This window comes from Hordeum vulgare, chromosome 6H (assembly GCF_904849725.1).
Source record: "Hordeum vulgare subsp. vulgare chromosome 6H, MorexV3_pseudomolecules_assembly, whole genome shotgun sequence".
Lineage (NCBI taxonomy): Eukaryota > Viridiplantae > Streptophyta > Magnoliopsida > Poales > Poaceae > Hordeum > Hordeum vulgare.
The window spans coordinates 55,681,344-55,701,956 of NC_058523.1; positions in this window are offsets into that span (position 1 = coordinate 55,681,344).

A 20,613-nucleotide genomic window follows, 5' to 3' on the forward strand; every position below is an offset into this window, starting at 1 on the left:
CTGTCCAGGAGTTGCAATTAGTTTCTGGTGTTTGTAGGAAAAGTGTTGGCGGCCGTGTTTAGCTCTGCCCGACGGGGTAGGCTTCACTACGGTAGATACACACTGGCACGGTGTACCAAGTGGCACCCGGATGGTGGGCTTGGGAACCCTGCGTGCATCGTTTGGGGCCGTAAAGGAAACCTCGGCCGGACTTCCTTGCGGGTTCAGTCTCAGATAGGCGATAAACCTGGACTAGGGTCTTGTGTGGTTAACGGTCGTGGCCGACACCCACGCCAGTGCTTCCGCTTGAAGGTTGCCGAGATGCATAACGTGCATATGGTGCTAAGTGGTGAGAGCATGTATGAAGAAGTATACCCCTGCAGGGTGATTCAATCTGTTCGAATAGCCGCGTCCTCGGTTATGGACTACTTGGAAACATTACGTGGTACATAGACAATTTAAATGGATACTCTAAAACATGCAAGATAAGTGTGAGTGCTATGGAAGGCCTTCTCGTAGGGAGACGAGAGTGGATCCATAGTGGTGTATTGAATTGGTGAATATGTGGACTGTGTGTGCTATCCCACCTCAAAGAAAGAACTTGTAGTCGTAGTACAGGTTAGCCAAGAGTCAAAGCTGGCTTGCTGCAATCAAACTCCACAATCCTTTCATTGAAACATGATGCATATGTAGATAGTTCTGATGTAAGACTTGCTGAGTACCTTTGTACTCACGGTTGCTTTATTTATGTTTTTGCTGAGAAGACTTAGACTCATTAAAAGGTTCGACGCGATGTGTTTGATGTTGACCGGAATAGCTTGGGAATCCCAGACAGAGGTCTGGCTCCTTTGGTAGGGTCGTAGTAGCTTTCAGGCTCTTCCAACCACTTTTAGTAGATGTCTGTACCCAGACATGATTTGTTTCCGCTTGTTGTTTGTATGACTTGAGTGCCGGGTGACGAGACCCCTGTTTGTAATATCATACTATGTTGACTCTTATGAGTCTTTAATAAATGCTTGAGTCATAGAGTTATGTTGTGATGCCATGTTGTATCTACACATATCGTGCATAATGAGTGTATGTTTGAAATGCCTTATATGTGTGGGATTCGACACCTAGTTGTTTGCCTTTAGTAGTACTCTTTACAGGGAAATTCCTCTTTGTGATTCCATCGAGCCTTGGTAGTTTGCTACTGCTCGGAACACATTGATTGACCGGCATGTATCCTTCTTTGCTGTTGTGTCTGTCCCCTCGGGGAAATGTCACGCGGTGTAATGGAGTCCTTGTAGCTTGCTACGACTCGTCTACACACGCTGATGACCGACACCTGCTTTGCTGGGTTATGTATGCATGTCCCTGTACGTTTGTACCACTGGGGTTTATAACTAGTCATGTCGACCCGGGTTCTTTGTCGTTTGAACGCTAGCAACATATTAATATACGTGAGCCAAAAGACGCAAACGGTCCCGGCCAAGGTAAGGTGGCAGCCGTGGAGTTTACCGTGCGTGAGGCCGCGAAGTGATGTGATGTGTTACAGGCTAGGTTCTTATGACTCAGGATCGGGGTCCCGACAGAGTCGACCTTGAACTTTGTGTTCATACCCATGGAGATGACGTTAATCCTATCATAGAATCTTCTCGTATCGATAATCATTCATTATATGATTTGATCTGGTATCTGTGGTTTGGTACTTTGCAACCATGGTTCCGACCATGTTGTCCTACCTTGATTTCATTCTCAGACGAGTTAACGTACTTGTCTTGTTCAGATCAATAAATCGGTCCGAGCTTTAATGTTGATCTACCTCCGAGTATTATCCCTTGTAGCTCGAGGATATCACAGATCTACATAACTTCTTGTGAGCTCCTCATCAACTATGATGTTTTTATTAATTCCAGTTTTCCTCGTGTTCTGAGTTATTGGACACTCAAGGATACGGATAGCTGAATCGAGTACGCATTGCAATCCAACAACTCTTAGTAATATTCTTTGTTTATGAGTTTGTACTCGGTCATGTCATTCCAAGCTGTTAAGCTACATCATCATCATCATGTTAGAGCTTGACCATGTTGTCTATGCCCTCCTTGTCCAGAACACATTTCCAACTGTGCGTTAAGCTCACATCGAGCTTTCCACATCATATTGGTTGTTTTGAAAGGCAACTTTGATTCTCAGCTAGCAGTCTTATCTGTGGTTCTCACAACCTTTCGCTTCTTTATTCCTTTACTTGATGATGTCGTTGAATGACTACATCTTCATGCAGCTTCTCGACAAATGTGTCGTGATCATCATCAGCATTCTGAGATCTTGTAGGGTATCAATTGAATGCATGTCGAGGATACCATCCCTTCCCCTCGATGAATTGTATTATCATCGACATCCTTGTTTCCTTCCCTCCAACACAAATGTGTTCATGTTTTGTGTTGTCCCTTAAGTTCCTTGTTATTCAGCTTATGTTATCTAGTACCTTGGAGTATTACTATCTTTTATGTCAAGATTGTCGTGAAGATTGCACACATCTTAAGAATACTTGATATAGTAATACTTCTCGCCATCACCACTCATTTCTTGGTCCCGTGTTGTTTCAAACCGGAATACCAACAAGTGAACTATGATGTGTGATTCCAATACTTCTGGCAACCCTATTGCCTCGAAGATAACAATTAATTGTTTCGTTCTTAGTGTGTTGGGTGTTGATTCATCATTTTTTTACATTGGTTGTGCTACTCCGTTCGTATTTCCGAGCGCACCATTCAACCAGTGTCTAATTGTTGTTGTTCCCTCGAGCATATGACATTATACCATTTGACTTGACAAATGTTATCTCCTTGATATTATAAATTTTGGAAATTCATACCTTTCAAAATCTTGAGGGGTTGTTGTTGAGCCCATCAGTCACACCCTCAACTTCTCCATGTTCCGCGATGAAGCTCTTGAAAGCATTATCCTTTGTGCCTAGCTCATGAAGATTATAATTTATAAGAAGAAGTGTTTTCCCAAGGTTCACGTGCATTCTTGCCGCCGAGAATATGTGAAAGTTTTGTTTTGCTTCCTCTCGGGAAATACCAAATCATTCACGCATGTGCGAAGTGTTATATGTTTTGAAGATTTTTTATCTTCATATAATTTCTCTTAGCACGCCAAGCCACTGACTGATTTAATCAAGGAAAAGAAGTTCCTTCATAAGAGCTAATCCAGACTTACACATGGAACCTTGTTATCCTCGATGATGGTTCCCAAATTTGAACTCGGTTGCGATTTGATGTAAGAATTCCACGTGGGCACGGATGTCTTGACATGGTGTTCATATGTATTACAATCGAACTCATGATTCAAGAATTGCTTGTGTAGCTCATATCATGATAATCTTGCATCTTCTTCTTTTCTTACAGGCCTCTTGAGTCTGAGGTGTCCCGACACCAATCAGATTTGAATCTCGGCCAGATATGATGGTTGGAACATTTCCCAATAATTATAATTTGGTCTTTAGGTAAACCGGTACGGTGCTGTCTTTCCAACACACCGGGCCGAAGGACCTATTGTTATTAATACTTCCATACGTAGGATTCGCCATCTTCCATGCGGAAACTATATTACTTATTTTATAAGTTAATTTTGATGAGTCCTTTTGTATACCCTAAGTTCGACCATTACCTGATAACCATGTCGATGCTACCCCGAAGCACGGATGTGGTGCATCAAAATTCAACACGAACATTGGAAGCACAATGCTAAATTGTTCTTAATCGATTATCCAAACCGTACGGTATGGGTAAACATCATGATTCTCCTTCCCCTTTTTCAAAATGGTTATGTACTTGATGACCTATCATGTATACCATACTCTATGTTTCCCTCGGGAATGGTATACTCTAATGCTTGTGTGTGTGAACATATTTTTCCTTCCCATTGGTCTGTTTGACCTTTCTTGTGACATAACTTATCTAAGCAATGTTAATCCCCTGCTTGGTTAAAATTCTCGATATACAACTCTGTTAGTAAGACCCTGTTACTATTGTGGACAACATTCCGGTAGCCGCCGGTGGACGAGAACTTTGCCTATTGGTCGGCCTCGTTTCAGCGAGAAGGAAAATGGTTCTATTCGTCCCCCGCCCTTGGTGCCGACATTGTTGCCAACATAACTGATAGGTTATCCTCTAACATGTCTTGTTACCAAGACCGTATAAGATGTCGTCGCTCTGCCTATTCTTGGCCCACATGGTGGACCCATAACCCAAAGTTCCACAGGATTGAAACCTGACTCTCCTGTACATTTTTTGACTTCAAAGTATCCTTTGCACTTGGCTTCGTATGAAATTTCCGAGCCACCCTTAAATGGACCGATCACTCTTCGGTACGGATATTATCCAACATGCCAAATATCAAGTCCGCATTATCCATGAGAATCTGAAGGTTGCTTAGTCTCGTCACAAGAGTCAGTATGACCGTCATCATCGAGATATGGTCTATTAACCTGGCGAAAAGGCTTATCTTCGCGTCACACCAATGTGAGGTGCACACCATTTTGGGATCAAGGGCAAGCTAGATCCTCGCTATATTGGTCCTTTCACTGTTCTCGAAAGGCATGGAAAAGTAGCTTATCAATTGGAACTACCGGTGAATATTTCTCAGGTTCACGATGTCTTTCTTGTGTCTCAGCTCCGCCGCTTCTTCAAGGATCCTTTCCGAGCAGTGGATCATGATATGCTTCAACTGCAACAAGACCTCTCTTATAAAGAGCATCCGATCCGCATTCTTGACCAGGCTGAACGTCAGACTCGTCGCAAAGTGACCAAGTTCCTTAAAGTGCAGTGGTCAAATCATTCTGAAGATGAATCCACTTGGGAACGCGAGGATCATCTTCGTAATGAATACCCCGAGCTCTTTCCTTCTACCTCTTAATTCTCGGGACGAGAATTCTTATTAGTAGGGGAGAGTTGTGACATCCTCAGCTTTTGCTACAGTAATGAATGTAGTTAAACTACAATGATCTCACGCTAATGGTGCCATGTCACCGTGATTTCTATCGTTGATCTCGTGTTAGTCGAAATCGAGTCAAATTCAAAATTTAGTAAATAGGTCGAACGAGAAATTTTTTCGAATGTTAAAATAAAAATGTCGGATGAGTTACAAATATTCTTTAATTATTTATAGAATTGAATCGGGCATTTTTAAAATTATTTAAAACCCCTATATATTTAAAACCGAAACTATAAAAAATAACAAAAAAAGTAAAGTAAAAGTAAGTGATAAAAAAAAGAGAAAACCCCACCCCACCGGGCCGGTCAGCCCAACCCAACATCTAAACCGGCCCATCTATACCACGGGGTATAAAACCCCGTGGGAACCCTAACTACCCACGCCTCACACTCCTTCCCACGACCACGCCGCCAGAGCATTCCCTCGCTCTCCCGTAGGAACCCTCTCCCTTGCCAGATCCCACGAGAGGATCCGGCCCCTCGTCACCAACCCCCACGTCGCCCTTCGTGGCTCCCTCTCTCTGGACCAAACTCCCCATCTCCTCTCGTCCCAGATCGCGCAACCTCCCTCCCTCTCATGGCTCGCCCCAGCCCCCGTCGTCCCGACGGCGCAGCGCCGGCGGCCGCCATCACCACGCCAGCCCCTGCGACACCGAGCCCTGCTCCCTCCAGGCCTTCCCTCGTCGGGCCCCTCCCCGCTCTCTCCCTCATCGGTCCTTCGCCCCTCGTCAGCCCGTGTCTCCCGTCGCACCATTCCCCCACGGCACCCCTGCCTCCTCCCTTGTGCCGAGTTCCCCTCCAGCTCCCTCCGGCGCCCCGAGCCCCCCACCATCGGCGGCCCTCCTCCTATATCGCCCTTTGCCGCAGAGCAACAAGGCAAGCAAACCCCCTTGCTCATCCCTATATCGCCTATTCTTTCTCCCTAATGCTTGCATTAGAATTTTTCTACTGTTGTAGTTAGCTCCTAAATCTGATGCATAGCCTAATTTTGATGAACTTCTACTTTCAGTATTGTATCTTCAAAACTGTTTAGTATAGGTGGAGCAGTCATCCCTCTGACCCCTTAGTCCAGTTGCCCCGCTTTAATGTTAAGTCTCGATCCCTGATCGACGAGCCAGATCCGACACATCACTTACACCCCCTTAGTTGTGCGACGCTACAGAGCTACTATCGGGTACCGAGGGTGACACCTCGCGAAGTACTCCTGATGATATCTCTGTAGTACAGCTAGTCGGTCGTGGTTATCAAGGGTGATTCCTCCTTCACCACTCCCGACGATATCTCTCTCGTTCAACCCCTCAAGTGTGGGACCCTCGAGGGTGATTCCTCTAAGTCCACCTTGACGGTTACATCGTTTAGGATCCAACGAGGGTGATGCCTCGGATCCCCCTGATGTTACAACCACACAGTTACTTGACCATGTTACTGGGATCATTGGTGAATAGATGTTAGGCGGGTGGATTCCCGCGTGGTTGTGTCGTTGACTTATTATAATGATAATGGATTTGGGTATTTGATCTGGGTTGGTCGGAAGGCCTTATTACGCACTAACCGTCTGCGTGGGAAGAATTATGGGTACTCGACATCGCGGTATCAGCCGAAGCTCTTCAGACGTCAGTGATAGAACAGCGCGCGCCCGAGTGGTCCCGAGATGCATCGCACTTGTGATTAAGGGGTACTAGGACTGACATCGGCCGCCCACGCATCGTGTAGGAGCACGAAGGGCAAGTGGGCCCATGAACCCTTTGTTCTTAGGAGTTAGACCGGCGGGCTGGCCTCTCTCTTGAGCTTACGTGGGGCTGCGACGTGTCGATATTCCGAGGCCGAGCATGACCCAGAAAAGTGTGTCCGGCCAGAGTGTTATCGAGCGTCATGGGGAATATGTTGTGCACCCCTGCAGGGAAGAACTTATCTATTCGAGCAGCCGTGTCCACGGTTACAGGGCGACTTGGAGTTGTGCCCTGATCTTATACAACTACAATTGTTACTTAACTCGAATTATTGCCCTGGGATTGCTTCCTCGCAGGGAGTTGAGGAAGGATCTCTGGGCGTAACCCCATGATACGTCTCCAACGTATCCATAATTTTTGATGGTTTCATGCTATTCTCTTGTCAAACTTTGGATGTTTTGTATGCCTTTCATATCTTTTTTGGGACTAACTTATTAACTGAGTGTCAAGTGCCAGTTCCTGTTTTTTCCGTGTTATTGACCCTTTTCAGAAGAGGATTTTAAACGGAGTCCAAACGGAACGAAACTTCCAAAAATATTTTCTCTGAAACAGAAGACGATCGGGGAACTTGAGAACCAATGCAGGGGGCCACCAGGGACCCCACAAGCCCCCTAGCTGCGGCCAGGGGGCCGCGCCTCCCAGGCTTGTGGGCCCCCTCGGCCTCCTCTACCCTTGGTCTTTCGCCTATATATTCCCAAAAATTCCAGAAAAAATCAAGAGATCATCGAAAGTACTTTTCCGCCGCCGCAAGCTTCTGTCTCCGCAAGATCCCATCTGGGGCGCGTTCTAGTGCCCTGCCGGAGGGGGATTCGGATACGGAGGTCTTCTTCATCAACACCATGACCTCTTCGATGATGCGTGAGTAGTTCACCATAGACCTACGGGTCCATAGCTAGTAGCTAGATGGCTTTCTCTCTCTTGGATCTTCAATACAAAGTTCTCCATGATCTTCATGGAGATCTATCCGATGTAATCTTCTTTTGCAGTGTGTTTGTCGAGATCCGATGAATTGTGGATTTATGATCAGATTATCTATGAATCTTATTTGAGTTTCTTCTGATCTCTCTTATGCATGATTTCATACCTTGTAATTCTCTTCTAGTTGTGGGTTTTGTTTGGCCAGCTTGATCTATGATTATTGCAATAGGAGAAGTGCTTGGTTTTGGGTTCATACCGTGCGGTGACCTCACCCAGTGACAGAAGGGGTAGCGAGGCACGCATCGTGTTGTTGCCATCAAGGGTAAAAAGATGGGGGTTTCATCATTGGTTTGAGTTTATCCCTCTACATCATGCCATCTTGCTTAAGGCGTTACTCTGTTCGTCATGAACTCAATACACTAGATGCATGCTGGATAGCGGTCGATGTGTGGAGTAATAGTAGTAGATGCAGAAAGTATCGGTCTACTTGTCTCGGACATGATTCCTATATGTATGATCATTGCCTTAGATATCGTCATGACTTTGCGTGGTTCTATCAATTGCTCGACAATAATTTGTTCACCCACCGTAATATTTGCTTTCTTGAGAGAAACTCTAGTGAACACTATGGCCCCCGGGTCTACTTCACACCATATTTTCAGCCTTACTCTTTTACTTCGTTGCACTTTCCGCCTTCAGATCTCACTTTGCGATCAATCTTGAAGGGATTGACAACCCCTTTATAGCGTTCGGTGCAAGCTCTTTTGTGTTTGCGCAGGTACTCTGAACTTGACGAGATTCTCCTACTGGATTGATACCTTGGTTCTCAAACTGAGGGAAATACTTACTGCTCCTGTGCTGCATCACCCTTTCCTCTTCAAGGAAAAAACCAACGCAAGCAAGTCTCCGTCAACGTGTTAATGTCTGGCGCTGTTGTTTGAGAAGTAGCACCCCATATTAATATTGCTGCAACAATATGACTATTATTGGGTTACCTTGCTCTACTCTCGTCTATTGCTGCAAGACCCCTGAAGATGCTAGTCTTCGATAGGACTAGGCCTTCTCTCTATTCTCGCATTGTTGCAGTCAGTCCACATATAAACCCCTTTCTTTGATACTGATGCATACTTAGCTTAGTTCTTATATAAGTCTTGCGAGTACTTTGGATGAGTACTCACCGTTGCTTTGCTCCCCCTTTGTCCCCTTGATCCGTTGTTGCGACAAGATGATGGAGCCCAGGAGATGGAGTTTCCTGCCGACGCCTGCCACCCTGATGGTGACTTCTTCTTGGAGGCCGCTGAAGACCAGGAGTAGTTTAGGAGGTTCTGAGGCAGGAGGCCTCGCCTCGTTCGATCGTGTTTCTTTTGTGCTAGCCTTCTCTAAGTCACCTCATGTTTAATGTATGTACTCAGATATTGTTGCTTCCACTGACTTGTGTGTTTATCGAGCTTCTGTATTCTAGCCCTCGAGGCCCCTGGCTTGTAATATGAAGCTTGTATGTTTTATTTGTGTCTAGATTGTGTTGTGATATCTTCTCGTGAGTCCTTGAGTTTGATCATATGCATTTGCGTGTACGATTAGCGTATGATTAAATTGAAGGTGTCACATTACTGTAGCCTAACCAGGGATGTCACAGGGACCCTTGAGGGAGGTCACCGAACCCGTACAAACAAGGTTGGGGCAATCTCCACAACTTAATTGGAGGCTCCCAACGACACCACGAAGCTTCACCACAATGACATATGGTTTCGAGGTGACCTCAAATGTTCGGAGCAATCTCCACAACTTAATTGGAGACCCTAACGCTTGCCCGGATCTTTACACCACAATGATTGAGCTTCGAGGCACCACTAAGCTTCTAGGACACCAAAGCATCGACGAAGAACAATCTCTAAGGTACCAAGTACCAAATGGTAATAAGCTTCTCAACTTTCCACTTCCACATATCACCGTGGAGAACTCAAACTGATGCAATTAATGCAATGACAAGAACACACGAAGTGGTCAAATCCCTCACACTCAAATCCCTCCACAACAACAAAAGCTATGGAGGAATATGAGAGGAAGAACAAGGAGCTCACAAAGAACTCCAAGATCAAGATCCAAGGGGTTCCCCTCACATAGAGGAGAAAGTGATTGGTGGAGATGTGGATCTAGATCTCCTCTCTCTTTTCCCTCAAGAACTAGCAAGAATCATTGGAGGGATTAAGAGTTAGAAAGCTCTAAGAAGGTCAACAATGGGGTGCAAACACGAGCTGGAAGGATGGGGAACTATTGGGGAAGAACACCCCCTTAAATAGGTCCCCACGAATCTAACCGTTACAGCCGTTTTTACACAGCGGCTGTACAACCGGTTACCATGACGGTACAACCAGTCTGCCTAATTTAGTGAAACAACCGGCCAACAACCAGTCCAAAACAGAGACTTGGCCGCTGGGCGTCGCTAAGTCCCAAGGGTACAACCGCTTAAAACACCGGTAGTACCGGCTATATTTAATATAGCGGTACAACCGGGCCACCATCGCCCAACGACCGTAGCTAATCAGAGGTGTGACCGATTGTGGACCAGTTTTGGGCCAGTACAACCACCCAGGGGTTGAGCGGTACAACCGCCCATGGAAGCGGTACAACCGGTCATTCAGGAAGAGAACAAGAAATACCAAAACTGCCATAACTTCTACAAATGAGGTCCGAATTGAGAAAACTCAAGCTTATTGGATTGAGGACGACAAGAGCTATCCAAAATCTTAAGAACATGCAGTTATGAAAAATGCCAATGATATAGAGATGTGAGACCTCTATGAATGAAGAGCCGACAAAAACTTCCAACATCGAAAACATCATAGAAGATGCATATGGACTCCGTTTTCGATGAACTCGAGCTTGTCATTAAGATGACCATAAGCTCTAAAACTCACAAAGAGAAACACCAAACAAGAACCAAGAAATATGATGCAAGGATGCAAATGGTTTGAGCTCTCAATGAACGATACGATCAAGATACTCACTTGAGAGCCCCCCTTGATAGTACAAAAATATATCCTAAAATAGAAAACCTATCAAGGGCAAACCTATAACTTGCACCTAGTCCTCTTGAGCTAGATGATGATGATCTTGACTTCCTCAATATGGACCACCTTTCTTGATTGCGTTGGTTTGATGAAGACTAGTCGATTGCTTCCCCATACTCACTATGGGTGAGCCACCCTTCAGCACATCTTCACGAGTCCATTGCCACCACAATGGACGGCAAGCTTCAAGCAAGATATCTTCGTGATGCTCCACTTGAACTTGCACACCACAATCTTGATGACGACCACCACTTGGCGTCATCCTCCATGGGTTGTATGAGATCTTCCTATTGACAAAAGCCCATGGAAACACACCTAACCCCACATAGAACTTTTACGAAAACCATGGGTTAGTACACACAAGCGTAATGGACAAAGCTTACCATACCATGGGATCACTTGATACCTCTCGGTACATCTTGTACGCTTTGTGTGTTGATCAACTTGATTTACTCTTTGACTTAGCCTTGACCAATCTTGTGTCTTTATGACCATTCTTTGGATAATACCTTGAATACCACCTTGGTCATCATATAAACTTCTTGAAACCAACATATGGACTTCAAGAAGTGCCTATGGACAAATCTTTCGAATATAACTTACTGCAACCATTAGTCCATAGATTGTCATCAATTATCAAAACCACATATGGAGAAATATGCCCTAACACTAAGCTATCCTGTTTATACTCAGAGTTAATTGCATAGAAGTACCACAAGTGGGGCATTACAAGTAGATTGATACAAAGATTAATAATTTTTACATGTCAGCACCAAGTTCGGGGAAAATCGTTATAAAAAGGTCTAAAATGTGTATAAACACGTATTGACGGTATATCTGACCGATGGGGCCCATCTGTCAGCTGATCGATGGGGATTTTTTTTTGCATAAAAGCCCCTTGCTTTATACGTAATCATATAAATGTCGTTTATTTTACAGGAAAATAAAACTCTGGAAAAACAAATCGCTTGTAATCTTTCAACACTCATTCAAACACTTTTGAAAATTTTCGTCGACTTGGACAATTAAATAAATGTAACAAAAACGAGAAGTCGCGGAAATCGAACCCCCGACCACCCATTCGGAAGCGTGGCACCCTAGCCAGGAGGCCACCGAGGCCCTTGCGTTAGATAACACACGAAGCTTCTTTTTACATGTTGGGCCGACTGGTCGGGCCCTATGAGGCGCGCGGTTAATTACTATCGTGTACCCTGGTATATTGATTGCATTTTTTAAATGCATATTTACATATAAATTTTAGAAATACATTAAAACTATTCAACTTTTATTAAAAAACGAGGTGTTTCTTGAAATGCAAAATGATTTTATATAATAATATGTAAAGATGTTCGTCATATCTTAATAACATTACTTATTATTGTAGATACCATTGTGTAGTCAATTAGTACAAAATTCATGATATAGAAATGTTCAACATATGTGACAAAACATTTCAACATATGTTACAAAATTTGTCACTTTGCATTTGAAATATGTTCAACGCATATTATCAAAATTTCATTATATATTTTTTTCACCGTTTGTAAAGAGAACCTAGGCAACAAACAAACCCCAATAAAACGCGAAACGAAAAATCAAAGCAGGCCTCGTTGGACCCGATTACCGACCCATTTCTTATTAGCTAAAATAGAGGATGCATGTTGTATAATGTGAGCGCCTCGGTGGTATGGTGGTTAGGGCCTTGTTTCTAAACGGGAGGTCACGAGTTCGATTCTCGCTAACTCTGAGTTTTTGTTTTTTTATATTTAGTTGTCCAAATCGATGAAAACTTAAATTTATTGATTAGGTGTTAAAAAGTCACGAGTAGAAAAAAATTCTTCCACATAATTTCTTTCCCTCGAAATATAAGGGCATTTATATGATTACATACTAGCAAATGGGCCCGTGCGTTGCAACGTGAGAAAAACAATACCACACGCTTTTAATCTTTTTATAATCATTTGATTTATGAAAATAATAAGCTAACTAACTAATGTAGTCAGTCTTATCCTATTTGTTGAGAAATCAATCCGTCTATTTTAATTCCACCATGATGAGAAATTGAGCGGGACAAGTAAAGCAAAACAAAGAGGCTACGTGAATTGATCAATTGACCGTTATCTTATTTCATTCATGGGGTAGAGAATGTGGGATCATATGACAAACTGAAGGTGGTGTTCCATTCTCTGTCTCTACAATAATACAATCTTACATTCAATACATTCATTCATCAGCAAATAAATTCCCACAAAACAAAATTTCTTGCCGGTGCTTGGCACACGGTTGGAGGCATGGGGAGGGGATCTCACCAGATGATGAGTTCCTGTCGGAGGAGGGATACGATGAGGGGAGCAAGGGTTAGGCGCCTCTATCTGGCCATAAGGAGTCGCCGCTGCCGCGCCATAACCTCGGAGTTCCCCGTGTGAGCCATGGAGGCCCGCCTCCATCTGCAAGTACTTCGCAGACGCATCATCCCCAGTCACTGTAGCTGTCGCGTTGATTTGATCCAGAAGATGTGCTCGAGCATCGAAACAGAGGCAGCAAGCGGGCAGAGGTACGGCCACGGAGGCGGGTGGGTTGAGATCGACAACAGTGGTGGTTGAGGTCGGCCACGCCGGCGAGTGGTGTGGAAGCGGCCTAGGCACAGGCCAGGGTGGACCAGGGTCAACGCGATGCGCTCGAGCGCCGCAACGGGGGCGGTGAGCGGGGAGAGGTACGACCGCGGAGGCGGGTGGGTTGAGATATGCAGCGATGGCAGTTGAGGTCGGCCGCGGCGGCGAGTGGTGTGGGCGGCCTGGGCACAGGCCAGGGTGGCCCAGGGTCGACGGAAGGAGGCGATGCGTACGGGTATAATTTTTGTAGCGAATCGTTTTTTCCTTTTGTGTTGCAGATAAATGATGGAGCGCGGGTTGAATAACAAAAATTACAGAGGCTTTTTTATAAAAATACCGCGGTGGGTTTTCCGACGGAAGCAATAGCCTCTTTATTATTAGGTATAGATAAAGCAAGGGCCTTTTTCTGAAAAAACAAGCCACATGAGCACATGACAGGCAGGCCTATCGGTCAGATACACCATCAATACGTGTTTATACAAGGTTTAGACTTTTTTGTAACAACTTCCCCAAATTTTTTACTAACATGTAAAAATTATCAATCTTGGTACCAATCTGCTGGTAATGCCTCCATTGTGGTACTTCTGCAATTACTCTTATACTAAGAACACAGTTTTATTTCTCGTTATTAGATAGAAGCAAACGTTGTTCAGTGTATGTATGGTAGTGGCAAATAGGACTTGCGAAAATATTGATCTTACCTTTAGCTTGGATTCGACACTTCATACTTATCACTTACATATTTGAAAAGCACTACGATGATTATTTGCACTTGGGGATTATCAGCATGCAACTAAGCATCACCAGTAGGCAACTTCATAAAATTTGTAGGTAACTTAAAAAAATGATACAAAATTTCATAAAATTGTAGGTGTATAATGTGCAAAGTTAGGCATCTCACAACAATGATAGGCAACTAATCACCAATAGTAAGCAACTAGGCATCCATACTAGACAATTTCAAAGTCTTTGTGGGCATGTGAGACTCAATCGTAGAAAACTGACGAACAACGATAGGCAATTAAATGGTCGTGATCGACATGGATAATGTTAGCAAAAATTCATGGATACAAATAGCCGAGTGAAGTTGATTGCATGTCTTACCCTATTAATAAAGCGTACAGTGCTTCTGCCGTACGTCGTGGTAGTTTTACAAAAACCATCCTGAAGTTTCCCGAAATCAACCACCAGTCCGGATTTAAGTAAGAAAACGAATCGTTTTTTGTGCTTTTACATAAAAAACCCTGTGGACCTAAGATTTATCACCGCCCCGAAAAAAGAAGGGGATAGGAGAGGCCGACCGCGACGACCTAGCAGAGTCCGGCGGCATCGGCCACCACCACGGAGTCCGGCGGCGGCGCAGGTGCCTTCCTCGCATCTTCCCTAGCTCTTATTCGTCGTCCGCCTAGCCACGCCCCGTCATGGAGTCCGACGATGGCGCAGGTGCCTTCCTTCCCGGCCGACCCCGCCCTCCTCCCCAGCCGTCGTGCCCCGCCATCCTTAGCCACGCCTGACCGTCCTCCCTGCCCGCCATCCCCCGTCCCTCTCCTGCTCGATTGGCCCTCGTGCTCGCCGGTGTGGACGTCCTCTGATCTGGAACCCGCGGCCGTCGGAGTTCCCATACAGGCGGAGCTGCGCCTGCACGAGCTTGGCCCATCACGCTCGCTGGCGTCGCTCCATCCCGGTCGTGGATGGTCGGCTGACCGTCGGGGATGACTGCATCATGTGCTCCTCACGGCTGCTTGGCCGACGCAGCTCATGCAAACCATCAATTCCATTGTATGGCATCCAAAAGTAACATTGGTATTGCTAGCTTATCTAATTCCAACCTGCAATATTTTGTACATCCAAACATCTGCATTGGCATTGGAGCACATTGCAATCTGTATTCCTTTGTAGAAACTAGAAAGAAGAAGTAGAAATAGAGAAGGATGGAAAAGAAATGGCTAGGGTGCATAGAAAATGTTGAAACTTTTAATATAAAGCATATGATTTATACTTAGTTCAACAAAAGAAGTTTCAACCAATATGGAAGAGTTGAATTCAAACTCATTTGAATGGCAAGTACATATTTGTAAGGTCCGAAAAAAAGTTTAGATATTTGAATTCAAACGACTGGAATATTTATTATAGCTTCCAAAAAATTACTTAAAAAATGTTTTTATATGGCTGTTTGACTGATTGCAATGTTGTTTTAGTGATAGTTTTTTCCAACTTTGTAAGCATATATATTTTTTTACACCTGCTGCAACGCACGGGCCCTTTTGCTAGTAGCACTAAAGACACCTCATGTTTCATATGATTTTCTCATTTTTACACAAAAAAACCTAACAGGCTAAAAAGGAGTTGCTTCTTTATAGAACGGAGTTGTCTTCGTTACATACAAAGTTGCCCATAAAAAAACTTTATCGAAATCTATCCATATGTAATCTAGTTTTGGAGCATTCATTGCGAGAAACCTAACCTTAAATGAACCATTGTTTAAGCAAACAGAGTTGCCGACCATCGTCGCCACCTATCCCAGGGAGCACTCCAGGAATCCATTGGAGATGACCCAACACGACACGACACCCACCGCAACAGGCGACTCGAGGGCGACCTCGAACCTCCCATCCACCATTAATGGTCGCTCCACACCAACCCCTCCTCACTTCCCCGTCTCGACGGGATCTCATCTCCACGCTTTGGCGTCTCATCCCCCCCCCCTCCAACCCTAGCTTGTCGTGTGTGCGATGGCGGAGGAGAGACGGAGGAGACGAGCGAGGCGCGCTCGTCCCGCGGTGATAGTGGCGACGCCACTGGCTCCTCGTGTGTCGATTCCGGTGGCGTTGAGGCCTTTTGTGGAGCTGCACTCCACAGAGGCTCGAGCGGAGATGCTGAGGGTGGTTCGCGAGATGTTCCTCGGTCGATCCGAGTGGTCGGGGCTCATGGTGGACATCATCCGTAGCTCCACCTTCGAGGAGCGGGCGTGATTCTGCGGGGACGATGGGGGAATGGACTACGAACTGATCTACTGGGCGATTCAGGAGGCGGAGGCGACGAATCCAGTTCAGGCGATGCGGTGGCGCATGTTCAAGTCGTAGAGCCCCTCCCGACTCAATATCCGACCGCCGCCGGTGCTAGAAATATCCCAACTTCCTCTCAAAGCGCTGTCGCCGGGGATCAGGCCGCCCCGCGCCCCGTGAAGATTTGAGGCCCTGGCAAACGCCTGCAATATCCAACACGCGCTGCGAAGGTGATGGGACGTCGGGCGGGCGATGGGCTGCGTTGCAACCTGTAACTGCCGCCATGTCCAGGGGACCGCGGTGAGGTTGGTATTCGTCATGCTCACGTACCCCGTTTCGTCCAAAATCAGCTAGCACTCTCAATTTCTCTGTTAAAAGGTGTTGTGACCATCTGGTCTTCGAGTCCCACATTAGTGTTCAAAATTTAGATTCTGCGTTGGTTGATCCTAAAGATGGAGTTTCTACTCAGTTAGATCGTTGTCCCTAATGAGAGATAAGAGGGTAGGTGACCTTTTGGTCACCGATTCACATCGTAGTTCTCCATGTTTAGATCATGTGCTTGCTGATTCTAGGGATGGAGCTCCTACTTTAGTTAGAGTTTCATCTCCGGCGAGAGAAAAGGTGGATGATAACCATTTGGTCATTGAGTCTGAAATTAGCTCGCCGGAAGTAGATTCTGGACCTGCTGATCCTAGTTTTGGAGTCTCTACTCTAGTTAAAGTGTTGTCCTCAACAAAAGATAAAGTGGTAGGAGTGATAAAATCCCCAAAAGCACTTGTGATTGACCCAGTCAAAGGAGGTTGCGGTCCATCACCAACCCCTGCACCTCCCAATCGTGGACATGTGGTTGGGAGGAAATCGCGTTTTTGAAATCCGTCTTCCTTTGTGGGAAACGTGTCTGAGGAAGTGACAGAGGCAGCTCTGGGTTATTCCCTCCCCTGTGCGCCGCCGGCCTCATAAGAACCCATATCCCCTTCCTCCGAACCCTAGTTATGCCATCCCCAACCCCTTTTGGATTAGGAAGGATCTCTTCCGATCCAGGAACTTTACTAGAGAAGATTTCTTACCTGTGAAGTACCTCGGCCGTTTTGATCCTACCCCAACTTCTTTCAGACTCTCTGTGGAAGGGATCGCCCCAGGATGTTTGTCGTTTGCTGAGGTGGTTAAGTGAGAGATGGATACTGGTCGTCAACAACAGCAACGACAACCTCGTCGCCAACCTAACAAGAAGGCTTTGCCTGCCCAAGGAGGGCAGACCCAACCCCCTTAGCCTCCTCCTCCTGCTGATGTGAAGCCCCAATCCACAAACAGAGAGGGAGGGGAGGATCTGGGAAGTAGGCTGCTGGAAACAATCAAGTTGTGATGGCTCTAGCAGTACCTGTGCCAATCGTCCCAAATCCTCTTGTTGTCCAAGCATCAGACCCAAGGTACAATGAGATGACCTGTTTTAATTATAGTTGGCCAAAACACTATATTGGCAACTGCATTGAGCCCAAGAAATGTTCCAATTGTGCGGGAGTCCACAATGTTAACAATTGTGCAGGTTGGGCTCGCCAACACCCCACTACCACCTACTTTGGGAGTGCTGCTTGATACGTCTCCAACGTATCTATAATTTTTTATGGTTTCATGCTATTATCTTGTCAGACTTTGGATGTTTTGCGTGCCTTTTATATATTTTTTGGGACTAACTTATTAACTCAGTGCCAAGTGCCAGTTCCTGTTTTTTTCCATGTTTTTGACCCCTTTCAGAGGAGATTTTGAAAGGGAGTCCAAACGGAATAAAATCCCCGAAAAGAATTTTTCCATAACGGAAGAAGATCAGGAGACTTGAGAGCCAAGGCAGGGGGGCCAGGGGCCCCACAAGCCCTCACCCCGCGGCCAGGGGGGAGGCCGTGGACCACAGGCTTGTGGGCCCCCTGGACGCCCTCTACCCTAGGGGTTGCGCCTATATATTCCCTAAAAATCCCAAAAAAATCAGGAGATCATCGAAAGTACTTTTCCACCGCCGCAAGCTTCTGTCCCCGCAAGATCCCATCTGGGGCACGTTCCGGTGCCCTGCCGGAGGGGGTATTCAGACACGGAGGGCTTCTTCATCAACACCATGACCTCTCTGATGATGCGTGAGTAGTTCACCATAGACCTACGGGTCCATAGCTAGTAACTAGATGGCTTCTTCTCTCTCTTGGATCTCCAATACAAAGTTCTTCATGATCTTCATGGACATCTATCCGATGTAATCTTCTTTTGCGGTGTGCTTGTCGAGATCCGATGAATTGAGGATTTATGATCAGATTATCTATGAATATTATTTGAGTTTCTTCTGATCTCTCTTATGCATGATTTCATATCCTTGTAATTCTCTTCGAGTTGTGGGTTTTGTCTGGCCAACTAGATCTATGATTCTTGCAATGGGAGAAGTGCTTGGTTTTGGGTTCATACCATGCGGTGACCTCACCCAGTGATAGAAGGGGTAGCGAGGCACGCATCGTGTTGTTGCCATCAAGGGTAAAAATATGGGGTTTTCATCATTGGTTTGAGATTATCCCTCTACATCATGTCATCTTGCTTAAGGCATTACTCTGTTCGTCATGAACTCAATACACTAGATGCATGCTAGATAGCGGTCGATGTGTGGAGTAATAGTAGTAGATGCAGAAAGTATCGGTCTACTTGTCTCGGACGTGATGCCTATATGTATGATCATTGCCTTAGATATCGTCATGACTTTGCGCGGTTCTATCATTTGCTCGACAGTAATTTGTTCACCCACCGTGATATTTGCTATTTTGAGAGAAGCCTCTAGTGAACACTATGGCCCCCGGGTCTACTCCACACCGTATTTTCAGCCTTACACTTTTTACTTTGTTGCACTTTCAGACTTCAGATCTCACTTTTGCAAACAATCTTGAAGCGATTGACAACCCCTTTGAAGCGTTGGGTGCAAGCTTGTTTGTGTTTGCGCAGGTACTCTGGACTTGACGAGACCCTCCTTCTGTATCAATACTTTGGTTCTCAAACTGAGGGAAATACTTACTGCTCATGTGCTACATCACCCTTTCCTCTTCAAGGAAAAAACCAACGCAAGCCCAGTCTCCGTCAACGTGTCAATTTCTGGCATTGTTGTGTGTTGCCGTAGCAGAAGAATTTCTGGCGCCGTTGCCGGGGAGGAAGATCAAGTCAAAAACTCATCCAAGTAAGTGTCGCAAACTCATCTCTTGCATTTACTTTGTTTGCGAGTTGCCTCTCGTTTTCCTCTCCCCACTTCACCAATTTGCCTTTTTTGTTTGCCTTTTTTCATTTGTCTTTTTCGTTCGCCCTTTTCTCTCGCTTGCTTTCTGTTTGCTTGTGTGCCATGTGTCTTCAATATGCTTGCATCTTCGCTTGCTGAAAATCTAGTGATATGGATCCTCATCCACTTGCTAATCTCTTTAAGAGATCCAATTATGTTGATCCAATTGCTAGTGAGTTGAGTGCACTCGACTATCTTTATGGAGTTTTGCTTGAGATGCGTGAATCTGAAAATTGTGAGGAAGAAATTTATGAAGTGATTCATGAGGGCTCCTTGGATGAAAAGCATGATTGCAATGGTTTCACTATAAATTCTATTAGTGACAATCATGCTAAAAATATGCAAAACCCTAAGCTTGGGGATGCTAGTTTTGCTATGTCCACTACTTGTTGCAATGATCATGAGTTGGGTGATGATTTTTCTTATGATCTTGAAAATTTGTTTAAGCCTCATGATGAATATGATATTTGCAATATTATTGAAAGTGGGTTTGGAGAAGTCATGACGTGAGTTGATGATAATCCCACTATTTTTGAAGAGCGTCAACTTTGCATGCATGTGGATCATGAAAAGAATATCCTATGTGATAGTTACATTGTTGAATTCGAATATGATCCCACATGTAATTATTATGAGAGAGGAAAATATGGTGGTAGAAACTTTCATATCACTAAATCACCTCTCGTTATGTTGATATTGCTATTGTCTCTTTCTTCTTCCTTGCATATGGTAACTATTGGTTGTCTTGACAATCTGTTTTCCTATAAAATGCCTATGCATAGGAAGTATGTTAGACTAAGATGTAATTTTCACATGATTTATGATGCTCTCGTTGTGCTTCAATTCTTGTCTTTTGTGTGAGCATCATTGAATTATCAATGCCTAGCTAAGGGCGTTAAACAATAGCGCTTGTTGGGAGTGAAAGTGCGTTATATCGACTAGAGGGGGGTGAATAGGAGATTTTTAGAATTTCATCACTGAGGAAATTCCTTTTGAGGAAATTCCTCACTAATGACTAATTTACAGC